This window comes from Pieris rapae, chromosome 9 (genome assembly GCF_905147795.1).
Source record: "Pieris rapae chromosome 9, ilPieRapa1.1, whole genome shotgun sequence".
Lineage (NCBI taxonomy): Eukaryota > Metazoa > Arthropoda > Insecta > Lepidoptera > Pieridae > Pieris > Pieris rapae.
In genome coordinates, this window is record NC_059517.1 from 4,557,915 (window position 1) to 4,577,966 (window position 20,052).

Consider the following 20,052-nt stretch of genomic DNA (forward strand, 5'->3'; position numbering starts at 1 on the left):
TGAGCATAATAAAGTTTAAGTAGGTGATTCGGTGTCATTCGGAACTGTCAGACTTTTGCCAAAATACCAGTTTTTATGCCTACCACCTGGGACTCTAAATAAAATAAAACATCCAAATAAACACACCGGAAGGTTGGATTGATTCCAGAAACACTCTTTATTCAATTCATATAACAGGCCTGGTTTTTTATTTCTGTCAAATAGGACTAGGGTTGCATGCCCCTAATCCGAAACCTCCTTCACAGTCCAATTAAGACGTTCAACTAGGGTTCATACCAAAAGTGGTGGTAATTATGGGCGGCAGAAGTTAGTTTCGGTCGCATTGGCAACGGGCCAAAAGGCTTTACTTCCAGAAGGATACGAAGCATGTTTGTTTCCAACACGTCTGAATTGATCTAATTGGGCCGCCGTGATGATTTTCTTGCACGACATAGCAGCTCTTTCTGACTCGCAAGGCGGAGGCTTTGCGGACTCTTTGCGGACGTAGTATACGCCCAGGTCTGATAAGCCGCTTGTTTGTATTTAACAGCCACAATATACTACGCATAAACCAGGCTGTGGAATCGAGTGAAACTACAAAAATAAGGAATAAATATAAGGAACATAATTTTCGAAACCTTGACGGAGCGTCAAAAAGCACACCTGCTGCCAAGGATAACATGCATAGAAATTATGATAAGATCATCCCAGTCCGCCGATTTGTATCTCCACAATTTCGTCCGATCCTTACTAGGTTCTTCAACATCACGGTTCGCAATGCGCAAACGTTGCGTGTTGATTGTCCTGGCGTACGAAAACACAAACAAACCGGCCCTAAGACAAGTTAATTTAATTAAGACAACTTGTTTTCAAGTGAATCCACAAGATACGACGTATCAACTGGACATTTGATTTACATCTCAGCAATTGTTGGTGATGATGGACTGATTCGTAATTTAAGTGTGTACCTCGGATATTTGTGAGGTGCACTCCTAGAGCGAGAGGAAGTGCTGGCGCTATTTTTGTAATTTTTCATATTGATATGGTTGATTTAAGAACCGTTATTTTTATATTTTTTTTATTGTATACTTATTTATTTTATACATAATCTTAAATTCAATTGAAACATTGACGCTCCATAATATAGATAGCCGATGCAAGAAACCAACCAGTTCTTGACGAGAATTCTCTTTCGATTAATGTGTTCCTATATTCGAATATGAACTTAATGACGATGATGTTTGAATAGCATAATTTTCTTGTTATATTAGTAAGAAGTGTAGCTCTACCAGCGTGTTAATTAAATTTGGAAAAATATAGTCTAATGTTTTCTTTCCCATATCAATTATTGTATTTGGGTAATGGAAATTCGTTTTTTAATTTTTTACGATAACTAGTGATAGTGAGTTTTAATTGTTATAAGGTGTTTCTGTATAGTAGTTTTCATTTAGTTATCCTAGCTGTCACTTTCTCTTGTATAATAATAATATAATAGTATTATAATAATAATATAATAATTAGGTATAATTTTGAAAAATGCTAATAGCTTTCTGTAGTCCTCTTTATAATGTGATTTTAATTTTATTGGAGCAATTGTTTTTAAAATACGTATTTGTGTTGCTAATATTTGATTTAGATAAATTTTGAATGTTCTCCCATAGCTTGAAAGTCCATATGTTATAATGGATTCGGCTAGTGCTTTGTATAGTTGTGGCAGAGAACCTTATTTGTCAAGTGTCATTACAAGTTCACTTTTCATTCTTATATAAAGTAACACTTTGATTTTGTTGAATATTTACCACTACTGTATTGTTAAATTCCACATAGAATATTAAATTCTAGACTTCAATTTAGTATTTTTTTCGCCGACAGCCTATAACAAATGTTTCCTAATTTATGACCAATTTATTAATTAAACTATATAAACCGCTATTTACTATGTTTCATTTATTCATCGCCTTTTATTCAAAGTGGAAAGGGATTAGGGGTTGTTATTAACAGCTTTTATTTTAAATATAAATAAAATTTGATAAACGTTAAATATGTTCGGAATCGCGAAAAATAAAGAAATTTATTGGATGTTTCAGGTTCATACATCTCTTTTAACATCAACAACAATAAATTTAAATGCGTTTAATTATGAAAAAGTATACAATCAATATATATATACACTTAACATATATAAGAAGTAGTTACAATTTTCATAACCTACATAGTAATAATAACTTAAATTGTAATTATATTTTTTTATGTGCATTAGTGAATTACTAATGTTGATTAATAACATATAAATAATTATAATTTGAATGATAAAACATAGTCAAGGCAAAACATTAAAATAATTCCGTGTCGTATTATTTATAATTACAATTTGTATAGTTACTACTACGAAAAACAAGCGGAATAGATATTTATATATATATGAGACTTATTTGTCACTTACCGCGACCACGCATATTTACGTGATTAAGCGTAGACATGTCATATATAAAGTTTCACCTTTATGTTCTTTAGTTTAAGGGAAAAGCTTTAAAAAGCTGGCGAGAGTGAAAGCACTGGAACTGCAAGTACATCTTGTCGGATAAAACGAATAGATAGAGGTCTTTAATATAAACGAAGCAGACTTTAGTACTCTCGAAAAATGCAAGCATGGCGGTTGGTTACACGCTGAATTTTTAAACGGCAAGGTTTGCGGCTTTCCGGCGTGTGTAGTTTTAAACTTTGTAGATATTTGTTACTTTATGTTATTTCTCTTTGCCTAGTTTCCTGAAGTATTTTGAATACTGTTTTACTGACGATAAAGGATTATTTAGACTAATAATATAAATATTTATTGTTATTTTCCAAGCATAACGTTTGAGTCTTTCAGATTTTACAATAAATATATTTATCCAAGCCTAACTAAATTTATAGAGCACCGTTTGCGTTGTGGCTTTAGCCTAGCTTTAGCTTTAGGTCGTAGGTTCCATCCTCCGCTGGAATTTTTTATCGCGAAATTGCTTACTTCTTGTATGTAAATAGCAATTAAATTCAACTGACATTACTTGTTACAGTCCACTATTGATTATTATCATCGCGTCAAATAGCTCGATAGTTAATGACAAGATTAGATTCCCTTTTACACCCTCTTTAATATTATAATTTCATGTTGTAAGAATTGTAATGTAAGTATTTGAATATTACAGTATACAAATTTATACATTTAATACGAAAAATAGGAAGACAGTTGTAGCTATTGGCTCTTTCCGGTAAGCGCAGTGCGTAGCACCTTCACTTTGGCCCTCAATATATCAACGTAGACAGGACGAAAATTGGACTGGACCCTTGTTAATGTCCCGCACTTAGGCCCCACCCTTGTTTGTGATTATTTATTTAAGGCCTATTGATACGCATCTATTCGAAAAGGTGCGAACAAATTATTTTTTATATAGATAAATGTTTAAATAAATTTTATTAAAATAGTGTTTGTTTACAAAACATTTAAAATGCATAATTTTACGACATTAGTACCTGTATAGGTTTAGACTCTTGTAATTGTACAGTCTTCACGATATCACATTGATATTATAATCAACAAATTTAAGGTAATCGGATAATTATTGCTATATTGTTAGCGGAGGTAAATATTGGATAATAAACGTAACTACTCTTTGTAGCTCTCAAAACGGCGAGTTTATGAAATAGTTTTAAAAATTCAGTTGTTAATGTGGGTTCATATAAAAACATGTAAAAGTAAAATTTCACAATCTTTTTAATTACAGTCAAAACCGTTTACGACGACATCGTTTAGAACAAAATACTGGTTATATTGACCAAAATCAAAGGTCCCGGCTGAATTATATTGTAATACGTACTTAATAAAAACGCCATCGGCTGTTACGACTATCAGTTTTTACGGCCAAATATGAGTTGTCCTTTCGATATCGTTATAATAGATTTTGACTGTACATTAAAGTAAGTTTTAGGGCCTGTTTCACAATGTATGGATAAAGTGCCAAATAGCTATGCAACACATAAATGATTCGAAAGATAAAAGTTCTTAATAAGATACTTGGCATTTCATGACAAATCTGACAGTCGTGAAACGCAAAAATACTATTTATCCTACCAATAAGTAATAAATAGCTTATTTGGAACTTATCCGGACATTGTGAATCAGGCCCTTAGAATAATAGTGATTCTAGATAAAACAGTCGATGGAAAGCACGAGCACTTTGCTCGCAATGTAGGCTGAGTGACTTCTTGTACACGGAAGTGCATATTTTATATTCTTATGCGTGACATCGCATTACTTTAAAGCTACTTACAAAGTAAGTAATTTAAATAAAAAGGATGACACAGATCGCTCTATATTTTAAATCAAGAGATTTGAAGTGCCTAGGAGATGTATAAACCTTCTAAGTTGCGTGCTAGTATGGAGTCAGCAAACCTACAAGTCTTTTATACTATAAATACTTGAACTTACCAATAAAAATATAAATTCAATAATTATTCACCTAGCAAATTAAACATCGCAAATACTATTTTACTTTTTGTCCATACATATATATACATATAATATTATATTACATGTCAAATTAAAGTTTAATTAATAATAAAGTTGCCCTAATTATGAGTGGCTATTATAGAGTCAATGCACGGTGTGTAAATAATGTTTTCCGGAATCGTTGAAATATTGTTTGACGGTGGGGAATAATTTAATAAAGCCGGGCAGCGGTAACGAATTGTGGAAGAGAATAGCATAAGTTAATTACACTAATGAACAAGCGAAGAAGGTGCGTTCAAAAAAATCCACCCCAAGATCACTTCAAAGTCTTTACTGCGATGTTCATCGCGCGCTTCATTAGCGCCCGAAACACTGGGAGGCTTACATGTTGCCCTTTAGACATGATATTTTACAGTTTATATAACTGATATTTATATAACAGGAGGAGTAATAAAATTACCTAAATTATATTGGATATATGAGGTCGTAACAGAAGTTTATGAGAAATGAAAATTATTAATGAAAAATCCTCCTCCTATTTTATATTTCGGTATTTTATGTATTTAATGTATAGACTGTATAATCTGAGGGCACAGCAGTGACCCAACAAAGTAGAGCAAAAACGCGGTGCGGCGTTACCATCCGTTTTCTCGAAACAGTTCAGGCCATTTTTGGACCCCCTTAAACCTTTGTGTTTCATTAAAAAAAAATAAACACCTACAGAGGGTAAAGTATAAATATAACATTTATTCTAAAATAGCCCGCTTTGCGACATATAAGCCAAGTGTTAAAATCGAGTAGCCCGTTCATTAGAAGCAACGTAAAGCTCTAGTCTTAACTATAGAACATTTTTGGTTCAGGAACAAAGTCAATGGTTTTACGTAAACTTTTATTGTAATTATAGTTAAGTGTAGGTGATCAAACACCGATACTATAGTTTCGTAGCTGTCTTTTATCATTTGTTAGGAATAGGTGCATGTCGTGGTCTAAAACAGCTTGAATTTCACGTTTTGATGAACTTTCAGGAATACTCTCATCTAACGTTAAAAATGTAAGTGTAAAATAAATTTATGTAAAGATTTTTTCTTATTCATAAAAAAGAAACCGTTATGTTGGTAGATACAATAAAACGTTTTTTTACACACAGGTAGAGTAGTAACTATTTTTATTAATATAGGTAATATAATGAAGTTAACATCGAATTTGAGAAAGACCTTAAAACAAACTACTATGATAATTAAAAAAAATGTTTTTTTACTATGCCGAGAGAGTGCAGGCTATCATCCCTAAGATAGTGGGCTAGATCCCTGATTACCAATGGGCTTTCCGTCTGTATCCGAATTTAACACTCGTTTGTAAGGCAAAGAAATTTAGACCCAAATAGTCGACGGTGCGGCGTGTGTCACAAAAGGCTTCTGATTATTTACTTGCGCATAAAAAAACACGTATGATCACGAAACAGATATAGAAATCTAAGGCCCAACCTTTAAGGTTGCAGTGGCACTATTTTAACACTACTGTGCTACTTAGATGGAAAGGGTGTATGTGTGTGTGTATAGTTAAGTTAAGCTGTTTTTAGACTATGACTGAAAATATTATTTAGGTACAATAACGTTTTAAACAAACAAACAAACAATCAAAATTCTTTATTTGTTTAGCAATATGTACAATAGGATTCAGATTGAGGCCTCCCTAGTAAGTCAGAGACCTGTGACAGGGAAGCTTCGCTCTTCTTTAAATTTACAAAGTTTATAAAAGTCGTATTGAAAAACAATTGATTTAAAATAAAAATAAAAACGAGGGTACTGTAAAAATAATAAATGTATGAATAAATTATATTGAATGTAACTTGTGTATGTGTGTGGAAGATGAAAAATAAAATAAAAAAGAATTCTAAACGATAGTGTGCATGAAAAGATGGATTAAGGAAAATTTTAACATAAAGGATTTAACAATGCTTCTGTTTTGTTATAATTGTACCGAGCCAATGGTTTACATTTTTTTTACATTTGTGGTATGTAAGATTCTGCAAGTTAAGGATTTTAAAGTAATTCAGATATATTAAAATTGCATTAAGATCGTATTGCTCATGCTGAGATTAATGTATTTGCGATCGAAAAGGCCGGAGCGCGGATCGGATAATCCGTCCATCACGCCATGTAAATTGAATCACGTCTCTCATCTGTTCACATGAGGGCTGCTTGTAGAAAGCGTATCTTCACTCGAACGTGTCATAATGAACTGTTTTTCAGAATTCCAATAGGACTTGTTTTGTTTTTGACGTCAACGTTTCCATTTAATTTTCAACTTATATCACATAAATCTTAAAAGTCTTATACGACGCTACAACGCTTTAACAAGAAAATACTTGTTCATAATCATTAAAATTAAATATATGTTCTTATAGTTTCATATGTTATGGGGATTTTATTTTATTTTTTTTTATGATAGAACCTCATACTGTGTTAATATAAAATTTTCATGATGGAGTTTTAAATTAAGGCCTTAAAAAAATGTTAAAGAAAATAACAAAAAGTTTAGCTTGAACGCTTTATAGATAATTGCATTTGTTAGAAACACTTCGCGATAAAAAGTCTAAACAAAGCATAATTGAAGTTTCTTCATGAAGAGGATACATAAGTGCGAACAACTTTTCCGTAATCTTTCGAAGAGGAAAATATTATTTATGTTACGAATAATATACAAAGAATAATTGATGATTGAGAATCTATTATATAATAAATATATTAGAGAAAAAATGTATTAGAAAACATTTATTACATTTCTATTTAAATAATTGTGAGAGCCATGATGATTTCTTCGTACAAACTTTTAAATTTAACCTTATGTACTAACAGACATTATTGTCAGCAATAAGCCTGATTAATATTTTCTGCTTCAATTGGGTGGTAAGACAAAACCGCTGGCCAAGCGCCCACTGCGGCGGCGACAGTCTCAACACATTACAACGATTTATTAAACCGGAAACCAACAACGACTCGACCCCTATGTACCATTTATTTAACACTGACTTATTTAAATAACTGAAATTTTACACTATCTATCGAACACTATTCTTTACACACATATTATTATACATTATTGTGTAATTATCTTATCTTGTTTATGTTTTAAATTGTATTTTTTTTAGCATAACTTATGTTTACATGTATTGTGATACATATGTATTAGATATAAGATTTTATAAAATTATCAGTAGATTTAGTAATATGTATGATGTTGTATACTTAATAAATAAATAAATAAATAATTACATAAATTGTAACGAATAATAAATTCAAAATTAAACTTAAAATTAATAATAGCTTGATTATATTGCCTCAATCGAAAGAGCCCTCTTAATTTATTAATTACACTTAATTTTTATAAATAAATTCGCTAAAAAGTTTGTATCAAGTATAGACTTACATATTATTATGAGAATAGGTATATAGATTTCAAGTACCTTATTCTAGAAATTCGTTGTAGAAATGCAAATTTATAAGCGAGGCCGAGGCAAAATAGGACAAATTGGCTGGTTGCCAGTGCGAGAAAACGCATTTGTAACAAAAGTGAATATGAGTCCACTTATTGTGAACATAGTGTTAATTCGAGTAATTAACGAAATTAGTTCAACAATATTAGTTGTGAGGTACAATGTTAGACTTAAAACTGTATATTTTAAAACATTATACATTGCTGGATTCGGCGTAACTTTACACTAACGGCAACCAGCGCATAATTCATTGTACTGCGAGATATAATGCGGATGTTCTCATAATATACGACGCGCAACTTAATCCCGGCGACTTTTTCCACCACAGATATGTATTTATACAAATGGCCAGCAATAAAAGTAATAAAAGCACTCTGTAAACTAAGCGTATGAGGTACTTTAGACCACTTTAGCGTATGAGCACATTTGTTGAGTTTGTGACAAGTAGCATTTATATTTTAGATTTATGCTTTGTTACGCTGAACAAAAAAAGTTACATCTCACCCTACTTCGAAAGAAACCCTCGCTCCCAACTTTTTTTTCCAGCACCGTGTCTGTGAAGACAAATGTTATTCTGATTTTATTTTACGAAAAAGTATAATGACTTGTAGTAACGCGACTTGGTACGCGAAACCATGCCAGCAAGCTGCATAGTTTCACTGTTAAGATTAAAGATTAAAGAACGATTAAAGAAGCTAATAAAACATATGCAAAACGCACTTGTTTCTTTTTTTCTATCGATTACGTCACTACGTACTATCAATTACGTTAATATCGTATTTTGGCAAAATGTTAAAGTTATGTTTTTTTTAAGTGTATGCGAAGTTGTGCGAAAGCAAGGCACAGTGTTAGTAATTAACAACGCTTGAAACTTTGGCACACAATGCTGTGTGTCAATGTATAATCTAAGGACATTCCGGATAAAATAGTCCGAATGCAACACATCCGTATTTCACGCGAGTTCCGGCGCATAAAGGGCGTGTCACTTCAGGGTTTCAGTAGCCGGACGATACATGTTCACACTCGCCATAAACCATACTCCACATATACACATATGCGAAATATGTGTTTACGTAGAAATAGTAATGATTTATGTAAGCGGATTGCCTTATAATAAACGGAATACTTTAAATCGTTTATCAACCAGAAACGTGTGACGTTTTAAAAATATTTCTGCAGGTCCAGGTTCGTCATAAGTCACTGTATTGCGTATACTACCACCTTTTTTTTTGAGGCATATCTATCTTAGGATGTACAGTGTGCACCCTGTTTACCCACTCATTTATCGACTTTATTTAATCTTGGTTCTGTGGGCTACAATGAAATAAGAGTACGCCAGAATTCGCACTTGCAATTCTTTAATTGTCTTCTTCTTCAAGTGCCACTCCATTACTGGAGGTTGGCCGTCAGTTCTCTGAACCGCGTCTTGTCCTGCGCCAGATGCAGCAACCCCTCCGCACTCGCAATACCTGTCCACTCCCTGACGTTGCGAAGCCATGGCTTCTTCCTTCGGCCAACACGCCGTTTTCCCTGGATTTTACCCATTATTATTAGCTGAAGGAGGTGGTAGCGGTCATGGCGCAACACGTGGCCCAGGTACGCAACTTTTCGCTGCTTAATGTTCTGCATAAGTTTTTTCCCCATTCCAACTCGTCTCAGAACCTCCTCGTTAGTGACCTTCTGGATTAAATTTGGTAGTTTACCGTTTTGTTTCAGACTTCTTACATTCCATGTTCCTATGCTTAGAGTTCTATTACACCTGGAGATTCTTCGCACCCCTGTCCCATCAAAGGGACGCCAGGGACTCGAGGCCGTGGTTTAATTGTAAAATGTTACAATTTTATTATGTTACTTAATAAAATTGTAACATGGACAGGACAAGGACAAGGCAATTCGGCAGTACATTCCTGATACGGGTACGTCAGAAGACAGCATCGTTCGTCGTTACTACTTGTGCCCACAGCTAGATATAAAATAAAAAGAGCACATATTATTCGCTATATTACATAAGTCAACCAAAATAGGTTAACGGATCTTTTCTATAGTCCGTGACAAAAGTTCTACTATTTGTTTGTGAGTATAATAAAGTAAGTAAATATTATTAAGTTTGGGTTTTCTTATAAATTTTTAATGATTTATTTTTTTCGTTTGTGAATTACTCGTTAATTTAGGGTCACCTCTTGCGTTAATAGTGTAAATAAATATACGACGTATGGAAATTATGACCATATTTATCCAGAAATTCCATTTATCTTATAGATATTATTTCGTAGAAATACTACACATCCATCTAAAACAGCGCCATCGCAATTTAATAAGAAAAATAATTTTTCAAAGCGGCGTCGTAATTTTATCCCAAGTGGGTGTTGAACTTTTTCTAAATAATACGCAAACTCTGGAAAATAAATACTCCTGATGAGTTTCAGATTTACGTTGTTGTTGTGTAATGATCTTTTAAAGTTATGTCATTATAAGCAAGGAGAATATTTAATCACTTGTAGTTTTCACTATTTTTATTAAACATAATAATGGCCGAATGGTTTTTTTAGTAAAGGGATCATAATATTCAAAAATTTCACATGTAAGGACCTAAAAAGTCTATTAATTTAGTAGTCTAAATAGTATACCTGATGGTATATATATATATATATATATATATATACACCAACACAACAACAATATTTAATTTAAAAAAAAAGACACGACTATAATTATTTCTTATCTAGGAACAGTTTCATTGGAAAATCCAATTGTGCTTTACGCTACTAAGTATCATGCTTTGGAACTCCTGATCATACGAAAACAGTTTTTATAATTGATTTGAGAATCTTCTTCTTGTATTCTCTTCTACCTTGTAATTAGTTTCTTATTTAAATATATATAAAGTATAATTCATTAGACCTTAGATTATCTGTTACTTTTTTATAATTTTAATGTCAAGTTTTACATATAATTTTCGTTGATATTTCAGTAGTTATTTAATTTTATTAAAATCAGAAATCACTTGTTGCCGAATAATTTATGAAAATTGAATTTATATGTATTTATAAGGTAAAGAAGTGTAAATAAATAAATAAATGTATCAAAATCTGAACATGATGAGAACTACTCCATAATTACTATTCTCGACATATGCCGAATAGAATGATCATAGAATATTTTTTTATGCCAAACAGTTTTTGATATATTTGTGGAACTGGAAAATAATTGAGTTTAAAATAATAGAAAACCAGTCATAACCATTGGCAGGTTATGACTCTTTTTGTTCCAGCACTTCAATCTCCTTACCGGATGAGAGAATTACATGTTATTCATCAGATATAACTTAGACATAATATTATACACGCCGGAAATCGAAATCACGTCTCATCCGTTGAAACCAAGTAAGATTACATCCCGGTAATAGCAGATTGTGCTGTCATTAGAAATGTATATCGCGTTTTATTTGTAACAAAATCATATATGCTGCTACATACTACATCTGTTACAATACCTGTTAATAACATATAAATATACTAACTAGTAAAAATTGATTAAATCTGCACTTTAAAACTGTCGTGAGCAGTAGCTAAATAATAAGTAAAAAATAAATAATCGAAAAAGTTTTGCTTGTGCGCCATACCTATTAAGTATATAAGCAGTAAGTAAGCATTCATTATTCTCTTACTACTACTATTCTAGCATTTTCTAACTGTCTCTAACCATGGCTTCCTTTCACCATTCTCTTCCTTTACCGCTTTATTTTGGGGCGCCCTCTTCTCCTTCTTCCCCTTGGTACTTTCATGACTTCCATTTTTAAATATAGGAGGTGAAAAATATCAAACCTTTTGCTATTTCCAACTTTTACTGATTTTCAAACTCGCAACCCGAGTCTGAGCTCTTTATCTGGTCTTATTAAAAGCGGCGAAAAGCCTGTATTCCGATCACGTAGACAATTATTCGAGTAAAGTGTGCGGGCTTGAATCACTAACCTCAGTGAACGGCCAACTTTTACAATAAATCCATCTTGAGCTCGACAGTTAATCAGTCCCGCGATAAAAGCTTCAATCGGGAGCGAGTACCTGAGAGGGCGCTACTCATTTTGTCCTCATTATTCTCTTTCACGAAGTCTGCTTTCAGCAAATACATAATCGATTTACAACATAAAACTGTAGGTCTAGCAGGTATTTTTAATGATTCTTGCCTATCACATCGAAATAATAAAGTTTTATCATCCGATTACAAAACTATGAATACGGATAATTTTTTGTTTTAATTGACAAAATCTTGGCTACGATATTTCTCTATAAAAACCGCATATGAACACAGTTCTTTTCTGTATAGCGTTGCGAATACAACTAATAAGTAGTAAGTCATTTCGATGTAACAATTTTGTTAGTGTTATCGGTACAACATTAAAATGACAAAAATACGTTTTCTTTCCGGTAATGTGAGTTTAATTTGTATGTTAACCTACTTATATAATATTTAGAACAATATTGTAAGTAATATAATAATAATCATATGAACTTATAATTAAATACACACATTTTAATTATTTAAAAGCAATAGATATATGCATTGCTTTAAAACAAAATAACAGTAAAGAAAAGGCAAGCTTATATTTTATTCCTGCGGAGGGTTTGTTTTATGTAATCTTGTTTTAAAATTAAAATCTTGTTAATCATTTACTGCGTGACGGCTTACTGAAACTGTACCCTTGAGAACGTTTTAATTTGTGGACACTTGTTTAAAAAGGGATTTTCTTGTTCGAAGAATGGATTATTCGCACTAAAGTAGAACTTTAAAAATTAATTTGAATATTAGTAAAGGCTTAGTGGAGCGCAGAGAACACGTGCTGGTCTGTGGAATTTCCGTGTCCATCCTGGCTACACTTTATCTCAAGTTTAATTAAATTCTTAATTAAACTTGTTTAAAATTACTGTAATTAGCATTAATTTTCTTACTCTCAATTAAATCCTGTATATTTTTGGTGGATTTTTAATAATTAATTAACCTTCGTTCTTATTCTTTTTCTGCCAAGTTACACTATTTAATGTCAGATAAATAGCTTCTTTATTGTAAATTTAACTCGTAATCACGTAGAAATTGATTGCAAGGGTGCGTTTCTGCCCAAATACTAGCTCATAGTAAAATTACGGGTTTGGAACGTGTCTGATATTTTGCAATAAGATAAGGATACATTTTGTGTTGATTCCACTTACAAAGGCCGAAATCACAGTGTAATTTGAGACGAATTTTTGAAGCCGTCCTTTCGGGTAGTACCTATTCAGTGTGACCTACTGCGGATTACGGCGTATGACGGGTTATTTAGCGCTGTCGGCGGCAAAATTTAATGAGGATCGTACGAGCTGTTTTCAGTCTTTTCAAAGTTTCCTTTGAATTTTCCGCGAACATAAAATCTGCGATTCATGTTTACCCTTGGCTTAATGTGCTATTTTAAGCATCATTATCTATATTAAGCAAACGCTTCGTTCACCTTTCCATTAACTTATGACGGGTTTAAAATTGATTAATTAACAAAGCGAAGCATCATTAAAAAAATTATGTGTAAGCTGTTTGTACTATATTTTAAGTAACATAAAGCTTAAATATATTAAGGGATTAATAACATTGGACACACATCGGGCACAATGCCATTTCATGTACTACTATGATTATATTAAATAGCTTAGTCTTATATTAATTGTTCTAGCGTTTCTTTTCCAGAGCCCTATTGGATATTAAGTTAATTCTGTGAATAAGTTAGTAACGAGGTTAGCAAAATGTAGGTTCTCTTTGAACGGGTGCTGTAAATAAGAGGATTTAATGGTTATGGAGCTGTTGGAGTTCCTAAGTGAAAATGAAAGTGATACCCAAGAGTATCTTAACGCTTTGTGATTATAAGAGAAATCCTTTAACGCTTATTTTGTAGAGTATAAGGGGATTTCATTAGTCGTTTTTTATTTTTTATAGTACGCGAGTGTGCAATTGCTTTTATCAAGTTTGGTAATCTGAGAGTTTAATGTGTATTGGAAGCAAGTATATATTTAATTATAAGTATTCTAACAGCTTATACTTATACATATTATAATACAAAATACTAAGACAATACAGAAAGCCAAAACAGATTATATAGATAAACTATTTATTAATTAACAAGCAAGTGCATTAATAGATGAAGATAAAAAAATAATAAAACTACATTCGTAAGTTTTTCTAAAATTTTAATTTGGCGTATTAACTTTTATTTTTATGAATCTATATAATTTATAAAATGTATTAATAAATTACTTTCTGCAATCTTTCAATTACAACTACAGAACACTTGACGATCTTTACTGACCAAAAATGTATTTCTATGTATTGAGTAGATTTCTCAAATCACTGCTTTATATTTAATATTAAATAAACGGTCACAATTTTTTTTCGTTTCTCCGGGATACTCCTGTAAATGGTGTTTGTAGATCGAAGATGCTGCAAATATGTCCCTTGAGGACTTGCGTGCGGGCTACATGCCTTTCAAATATTCTCTTTGAAATGTCAGCTAGATGTAATTCCTTATACATAGTTATTGGATGCTGAGATTATTGTATCATCTCGGATGTTATTACTACACTAAATAGAAGATAACTAAATACAGTTGACGTGTCTGTAAAAATGTTTGACAGTTATAATACACAGTTTCTGTATTGATTATAAAACTTTTACAGATTGAATTTAAAATTAACCTCATGTGGATAGATTCTGTATCATTAAATTTAAAAAAATTGTCTTAGAGATTTTTTTATGTTTGTGGCAACTCGTAATAGACAGATAAATTACAGAGTTTAAGTAAACATTTTGAAAATTCGTAATGAATAGGGCATACATTTTGCCCTCAGTCCAAGAAAGAACATTCAATTTTAATTGTCTAAAGGTATAATGTAGGATTATTATATAAGGTTAAACTATAAATAATTAAGTTAATTTCTAAATATTTGAGTTTACCTTGGGAAATATTATATATAAAGGCTTTTATTGCAAAGACATCTGTATTGCGAAGTGTATTATAAGTGCGTTGCCACGGTTTCAGTGCAAAGTACTCCTTTTGGTATCAATTTGAAAATATCGCAGATGCCAGCTGCTTTTACAAAGAGGTTGTCTGAGCTACAAAGTACCAAAGAAATTGCAGTTGGACTTATAATGGTCTCAAAAGAAGTTAATCTTGATTTAAGTGCAACTTATGAAGTCGTTTGCAAACTTGGTTTCGCCGGAAGTCGTAAAGGATTATAAGAACAACCTAAATCGTAGATAATTATGATTGTTGCAGATTTTATCTGCGCACGCCTTATTCATATTAATGCTCAACATTCAAGGTTCGGCTTTTTTAATTAGAATGATTTGCAATTATACTAGATGTCATTTATAATATACTAACTGCCCCCGCGAACTTCGTTTCACAAAATAAGTTTAATTTATACTTTAGCCTCAATAACACGTGGTAATCATGATATTAAATTGTAGCTTATATGACACGTTTGTCGGTTTACAAGCTTCAATTGGAATGTCTAAGACATCCTCCTGTCTAAGTACTCCCCGGACCTTGCCCCAACAGATTACCATTTTTTTCGATATTTGGACAACTTCTTGCAAGGGAAAAAATTTAACTCTGATGGGGCAGTCCAAATCGCCTTCACATATTTTATTGATTCCCGTCCGACTGTTTCTCTTAGCAAAAGGATCAATTAACTACCTATGAGATGGCAAAACTGCATAGAAAACAATGGGTCATACTTAGATTAATTAAATTAATTATATTTAAAAATATTCGACTTTTGTTCCTCCCATACAAAACGCCAAATTCATATGTAAGGACCTAATATTTCTTAAAGCATTCAAGGTGCCGCGACAATAATAATTGGCAGCTTTTCATAAGAACGTTGAATGAATCTAGTTTTAAAAAAAACTTCATAATTAACATACACAGCTCCAGTAGTAGTTTCAGTGAGTCTATATACATGAATGGCTCATGATATATGCTAGGCTCATTCTGCCCGATAATAGAGCAAGCTCAGTTGAATTTGTCAGTGTAAATTCAAATGTAATCATAGCCAGTGACACTATGCAATCATATACTATACCACAGACTATAACGTTAACTGGAATGTATTGTCATTGATTTCTATGCGGTTGACCCTAACGTATATATGATCATTGCGTAGCGATCATATGCTATGTTTATGCAAGGTGTATGAGGTTGTAATTATTAATCATAAAAAATATGAAAACCATTTATATTACTAATAACTTTGTGAAAATACAAACAATATCTTATGGCTATTAAACCTCTCTTCTAGGATATGAAACATTTCTGTTTGGCACTTTATATTTTTAATGTTATAGGTACCTTATTATATTAACTAATGAAGTTTGATTTTTTAATAAATCGATAAAGCTAAGTCCTTGAATAGGAAGTAACATTTGTTATGAATAATAGTCTTTTTAATTTTGATCAGATAACTTCAAGTATGTGTATTCATAAAATGACAGTTTTATCAAAAGAATCCCAAAAGAAATTAATTTCGGCTTCATAAAGCGTAGGTAATATGTTTGACGACAAACAATATCCTGTAGCGGAGATGTTGACGGGTTTTAAGGCACGAAGTTGCTGCTGAATTCCAATTTAGTTCCACAGAATATTTGGTCAGACAAGGTTTATTGTGTTAAACATCTATATTAGATGCGTTTGTTGTTAATAAAACCAAACGGCCATGCTACGACCGATCTGTGTAATTAAACTTTTGTAGTTATTGTTTATATTATAATTAAATGCTATAAATCAATTTAATTAAAAAAGTAATAGCTTCAATGCGGAAATAGAAACTGCGTGGGAACTAGCGTCTGGACAGTATAATTTTTATTTGCTACGATTAATTTAATTTCGTCATTAAAAAAATCAAGTTGTCTTAATTAAATTGTATGTTGAGTGAGGCCGTCGATCTAAATTAGTGAGGGCCCACTGAAAATTAGTGTTGCTGGTGACAGCCAGTTAAAACTGAGTTGGCCAATTTTTTTCAAGTGATTGTCATTTATACTAAGATTTTATTATATAATCAATTAAATATGTTTTTTTTTTTCATCTAAAAAGGTAATTAGCTCTGCTCAAAACGATGGTATCCGCACAGAGTCCATTAATAAATTTAATGCAAGCAACAAAAAAAAGGTTAGACAATTAATTCAAATCTGTCGGGGTAATTGCTCTACATATCCATAAACGTTTTGTAATCTTTGCCTCCATAACTCTGTACTCTGTAGTCTGGGGGAGTCGCAAGCCTCACTACGCGTCATCCTCATTCCTCTGCCTCCCCTCCGTCACCCTTCCCTTTCCCTGAACCGTCTTCGGTTCATTATGCAACCGCTCCAGCCATGCGCCAATCACATACCATCACTATATTGCTCACTTAGAGATTTCTATCATTTTTATCACCGATGAATAAGAGGTTTTCTTAAATTATTTGCAAAATATTATGAAATCATAATATATTAAGGTTTATTTAGGCTACTAAACAAATCAGTTGCTTGCTCCAATTCCTATTTAATCTTTTTCACTGTTGTCAGTGGTGTGTAGAAAGTGAAATCACGATACAAAAAAACTTCCTTGTTTACTATATTTTACTTCTTTATGAGATCTTCACATAATATAAAACTATGTATATATTTATATATGACATTTCTATGTATTAATTTATAAGCAAATGAAATTTATACCTTAGAAAACCCAATTATATTATTTTCGTTTTACTCATTTACGAGTAAAGATGAATGAAATATTTCTAGATCCTTAGTAATAGTTTTTCGAGCAGCAATAAGTACGGAATGTGCGTGGGCGCATCCTTCGCAGTATTACCTGTTTCAACACGAATAATCCGGATGCATGAATGGCACAACTACCAACCTACTCGAGTGTTCCAATCCGAATAGTAATTCATTCGGAATAATTATTTTCTCAAAAGTGAATACGAACATTGAGTAACTGCAGATGAACTAGGAGTTGGTGCAACTTACTATTGTCGTTGCTATAAACATTGATCATTATTAACATGCATATAAACACACTAGCAGCTTGATAATTGGAGAGATTAAGGATTTGAAGAAATTATGCAACCTATTTTTAAAAGAGTTCAAGGAGGGTGTAGTAATTACACGATCCGGAAGCCTATACCAGTTTTCCACTACTGGGTTTGGGAGAATTTCAATTTTAATGAACTACCCCTCAAATGTGTTTTCACACTTCAAATAAAGAGCTTCTCAATTCCTGGAACATTATAGTGGTCAGTAAGGATTTTATAGGTTTCAATTAGATTGTCTTTTAATCGCCTACGTCGGTAAGTTCAAGTGCTTTCAATAGCTAACTATTGTTGTTTATACCTAATTTCTCTGACCATTTTCGTAGGATTTTCTTTAAACCCATTTAAGCATATTAATAAGTATTTAGTATTCATTAGTATTTCTGAAATAAATAAATAATATCCTATAATATGAAATAAGAATTCCAAATACTGTAGGCATACTCTAATAGTGGCCTAATGTAGTATTTATATATCTTTAAGAGTGTTCTTGATGTGAGGCAATATCTCAATTAATGTTCCCAACCATTTTTGTGCCACCTTAGCCTTTCTGAAATTGTTATGCCATCAACATACATAATTTCTATACATATATATATACAACTTAAAAGATCGGTTTTAGGAAGACGTTATATCCAGAACAGTATGCATTTTCCGAGGATAGGCTAATAATGTTTAAAGTATTGTATGTATACTTGAGGGTAAAAGAAAGACTTAAGACATATGTATATCTTATCTAAGATCAAGATATGCTTTGAGAGTAACCGTCTCACAGGCATTCGATACACAAGGATGGTTGTAGCGTGACCGATACGTGGTTTCCGTTTCTTTGATGTTACGTAGGAACTGTTTTTAAGTTCTTTTGTTTAACTTAACAAACTACGGACTTCGGTTTCTATTGACGAACACTCATGCACAAAATCAAATACGTTGAGGTTGGTACTTACGTCTGAATAAATTTAGCATAACCTAATTTTAGCATAAAGCTTTTCGAATATGCTCCATTTTGTTAACTAATTAATGCATAAATTTAAATGGTGCCCGTTAAGATTGATCAATAGCTTAAAATAATACAATAAAATGATATGGCACTATTGGTAAGTATATAGTCAATATCGACTATATACTTACCAATAGTGCCATATCACTAAGATTGTCATGTCCTTTCAAATTTAAATTTTAACACTAAAAAAATGATGGAGGCCTTTGCCCGTGGGCACACAGAATCAGTTAACGCAGATCAACAAAAACAATAGCTATAATGTATATATTGATTATGATATAAGGCTATAAATATATAAACTATATATTGATTGATAAGAAAGTTATACACGAGTATATACTTATTACAAAAAAAACAGATCAGACAAAGCGGGAAAGTCTAAATATAAATACCATACATGTAATATATAATACCAAGTATAAAAGTGTTCAATAGTCAGCTAGGTACTTCTTCCCACGTCTACAGCGACGAAAGGCTGGTTTTGTAGTTAGGAAGCACCGGTTTCCTGCGAGCCAACGCCGAACGAAGCTTTGAAAAGGACTTGACATTCCAACACAACTTCCCTTTTAACTTTATTTCAATGGTCTTACTTCATGAATAGATAATATATATTATACGTATAGTCCCAAGAGTTTTTATGAAGAATTTTAATTTAAAATCTTCGTCGTGCTAGAGTTTGACATTTAATATAATTTGAATTATTAAATAAGGTAAGATAGAGAACTATAGATGTAAGGTGAAATTCAAATTCCAAATAATTTTAATAAACTTTACATGCTTATTTTTAAGAATGCTATGTGTCAGTTTATATATTCTAGTGAGGTTAATATGTATGTTTTACTGATAATTTTAAATTAAAACCTATATCATTAACATATAGGTTTTTTAGAAGTTAATTATAACAATTTAATATATCTATGCCATTTAATGCAAGGAAAAAATCGCATGAAGGAAACTAATAAACACCTACGTAAAAGTGCGAGACATCCTGTCGCAAACT